The following is a 3,960-nucleotide window of genomic DNA, read 5'->3' on the forward strand; positions in this document are numbered from 1 at the left end:
GACCTACGGTTGGTTGCTAAAACGGCCTTCAGCGACCTACGGTTGGTCGCTAAAAACTTTTAGCGACCCATAAGGATGGTCGCTGTAAGTGCCGTCGCTAAAGGCTTTAGCGACCGATATCTTTTTAGCGACCGACCGTCCGTTGCTAATATTGTATATTTAGCGACCAACCGTGGGTTGTTGTACTATAGATTTAGCAACCAACTGTAAGTCGTCATACTATACATTTAGCAACCAACAGAAAGTCGCCCTTTTTACAGTTGTTATTAATAATAATATACATTTAATTAAGCACCACAAATCACATATTTTTATACACAAATCATAAAGACATACACAGTTAATCAGTATACCACAGTCATAGATCCATCACATAAACACAAAAGCACCACAATTATATATTCACAAAAGCATCACAATTATATATTCACAAAATCAGGTTTTCCTCAGCTACTTCTTCAGTCATTTCTAGATGCTTTGAGGCACACCGTAGGTAAACAACATTTGCAGGTGAAAGCTCTATTTTCACACCATAGCAGAACCTTGCAACTAGCTCAAATGACTTGGCACCCCCAGGAATGTCATTTAGTTTGATGATGCATTCTTCTTGGTCAGAATTTTCTTCAATTGACCGTTCAAGAAAGACACTTTTTGAAAGTAAAGGGAACTGCAATGAAACAAACACTGTTATGGAGGAAATAATCAACATGTAAAAAGGTTAATTAAAGGCATACAAGGCAAGAAAGTGAAGCAAAAGCATTGGAACAGAAATAAAAGGTTATAACCATTTTCATATTCTTTCATAAATGCCAGTAGAAGAAGCTTTACACAGGAAACACCAAGTCAAACAAAGTATGATGAAAGTTTCATTCAAAGCAAGGAACTGTTTATTGTTGCAACAGGATATGGACAGAGAACATTTGCTAGACGGGAACAAGCAGCAAAAGGGATATAACCATTTTTGCTTTATTTCTTGCACACACCAGGAAAATACAGGAATCCAGAATATGACAAGAGATTCATTCAAACCAAGGAACTGTTTATTTGTTCTTATAGGATCTGAATGGATAACTTTTGCATGTTACATAAAGTTTATTCGTCTCTCATGCACTTTGAACAGTTTTCCAGTATCTTGACAGTTTTTCGTAGCTACTGACTTAAACAAATAAAACTCTAAAGAGTTTAAATTGTAGGACTCATTAACAGTAAATGCATACTTAATGGCTTATAGACATCCACAGAAAAAAGGACAGTACCTTGTGAAGGTGGAAAGACATATCCCCAACCTCAACGGTGACATCGCTAGGAAGTCCTGTTGTGCAGAACCTAAAAGGTTCACAAGCAGAAAAACAATCGAAATTCAGATAAATTTGTATATTCAGTAAGAACTGGAAAATGAGACTCCTTATGGTAAAAAACAATGACGGGTGGCCACCTAGTGGTTAATGTCAATTTCAAATTATTTGTACAACCTATTCCTGCATATAAACAATTCGAGCGATGTCCTATATATTGCAGAGTCAGGTGTAGATATATATATAGAGAGAGATTTTGCAATATATTTATCACAAAAACACACAATATATACCAAACAGACGTTAAGATAAAAGCACATGTTTTTGTTGTATACTACCACGAGCACAAAATCACGATGATCCCTCTAAGTACAGGCACATCACTTCCCAAACTAATAGGTTTAGAGCACACATTAAGAAAGAAAAAACTCAACCATATGCAACACGACATTTGGAGAAACATTTCAAATGCCACAAGTCTTCATCACTCAAGAATCAAAAACTAATTATTCCTACTTAGCCAAACAAGAACAAAATCAAGTGCTCAATTGCAGATTTTCTGGACAGCACATAGTAGTCAATTGTTTTGTTCACAACTCACAAAATATTCATCCAAAAATAGTGAACTAAAACTTTATGGAAAGCCTAAGAAATCCTATACAACTTTGGTATTATCATCACCATGAGATTAGACACTTAAAAAGGTCAATCAGTATTAAATGATAATGCTGTCCAGATTTGGACGGAATTTGACTACTCACTTCAAAACTTCATAACTGGAGATTTAGGCATCCAAAACAGGTGATCCAAGAATTTCTAGAAAGCTTATAAAATTGTCTACAACTCATTTGTAAACATCTTAGGTTGATTCAATATATATCAAAGTCAGTCAATACAAACAAACATTGCTGTCCAGATTTGGACAGATTCAGTCATCACATTTCAATCAACCATAACTTGACTTCTAGACCACCAAAAAGGGTGATCCAAAACTTGTTGGAAAGCTTAAGAAAGTACTACAACTTCTTTATAATTTATAAGAACTGATTCTAAGTTTAACTTGGGCAAACAAGGCCATTTTCGAAATCTGTACAGAATCTGGACAGATTCTGATACTGAACTTGGGAGAAGCAAAACTTTCAGATTATTGGGCCTATGGTAATGAAATTTTAGCATGAGCAAGATAAGGAGGTTATCTACAACTTTTATATATAACATTTTCACAGGAAATATGATTTGCTTCACTAGATTAGTTGCACAATCAAAACTGTACACGCAGTCCAAACAGCAAACATTCCAATTGGGTTCATATTTACTTCTACAACTTTCATGCTTGACACTTCCTAATCACATATATAGATTACTTATACATTATAACCATGAATCCATTCAATTCATATAACCTAGTATTTTTAAATCTACTCTCACTTCATGCAAACAAAGAACTAATTAATCATACTTTGCATACACATATATCCAATCAAGCACATTCCATACAGTATATCATCACACAAGAAGAACTCATTTTATTCATGCTATGCATATGCCTAAACAATTTAATCCTTCTATACATATTCATTCACCAAACATATGGCATACAACAAAGCATCACAAAGACAAGGGAAAGAGAGGAAAGATACTTTCCTGACGTCACCATAGAACAAAACACACAGACATAGTCGCGGATCTAGAGATATTCACCACGACACACCTGTGCTACAAACAAGAGATTCATCGTATTTAATACATCTAATCACTTCAGGCATAGAACCAAAGAATAAGAGCAAGGAATCGGCTCACCAATACAAAGCGCGACTCAGATCCACAATATCAACGACAATCCCAATTTGAACATTTCGTCGAACACCTAGCATGCGTTATGCTGGGATTTGCTTCTTCTCACACTCACAGGAATCCTTTCTTCCAATCTGCACACATGAACATATATATTTCAGCACTTACTCACATATGCACAACATAATCCGCAGCAAGGGACATAGGCTCACCTACAAAAGATGGGGAGGGTGCCGGCCATGGAAAACACAGAGGGGCTGCCTTGAGAACTTAGGGCAGGGGCGAGCTCGGCTAGGGCTGGGGGAAAACAGAGCAAGGGAAGCCAGGGAGAGGGGCTGGGGCGAGCTAGGGTTGGGCACAGAAGGAGGGCGAGCTTGGCATGGAGAGGGGCTGCCATAAGAACAGCAAGGGAGGGGGCAGAGGGCGGTCATGGCAGAGGCGAGCTCCATGGAGGGAGGGGCGTCGGCCACCAAGAAGGGGAGGGCGCCATGGGAACCAGGGAGGAGATGGTGAGCAGAGGGGGGGGCGAGCTGCAGCACCAGAGAGAGGGCGTGAGGGAGATGAGAGGGGCGGCGGTGGGAAGATGCCAGGGAGAGTGGCGTGGGGAGAGGATAAGGAGGGGAGAGAAGGATTATTCCCACCTTTTCTTTATTTTCTTTCAACAAACATTATGTGCAAATATCTAACTCCTAAATTTTGTAAAAGTTCACAAGAGTTAATCATAAACACATTTCAAACTCTAAGGTTTGTGAGAGTTCAATTGAGCCAACCCAAAATATACTTAGATCCCAATTTCATTTTCCAGATTACGAAATAGAACAACCAACTGATTTGAAATCATTCGGCTTCGGTTCTAATTAATTTGTTCAGG

The 3,960-nt window shown here is 38.3% G+C and overlaps 1 long non-coding RNA gene across 1 annotated transcript; it reads right to left on the bottom strand.

Moving 5' to 3' along the window:
- Window positions 1-2,333: 2,333 nt before the first annotated feature.
- On the bottom strand, window positions 2,334-3,737 carry LOC111590292 (uncharacterized). Its single transcript, XR_002749389.2, has 3 exons — window positions 3,302-3,737; window positions 3,096-3,223; window positions 2,334-3,006 (listed from the first exon to the last, which is right to left on the bottom strand). It is a non-coding gene; the product is annotated as an uncharacterized lncRNA (long non-coding RNA).
- Window positions 3,738-3,960: the final 223 nt, after the last annotated feature.

This window comes from Zea mays, chromosome 10 (assembly GCF_902167145.1).
Source record: "Zea mays cultivar B73 chromosome 10, Zm-B73-REFERENCE-NAM-5.0, whole genome shotgun sequence".
NCBI lineage: Eukaryota > Viridiplantae > Streptophyta > Magnoliopsida > Poales > Poaceae > Zea > Zea mays.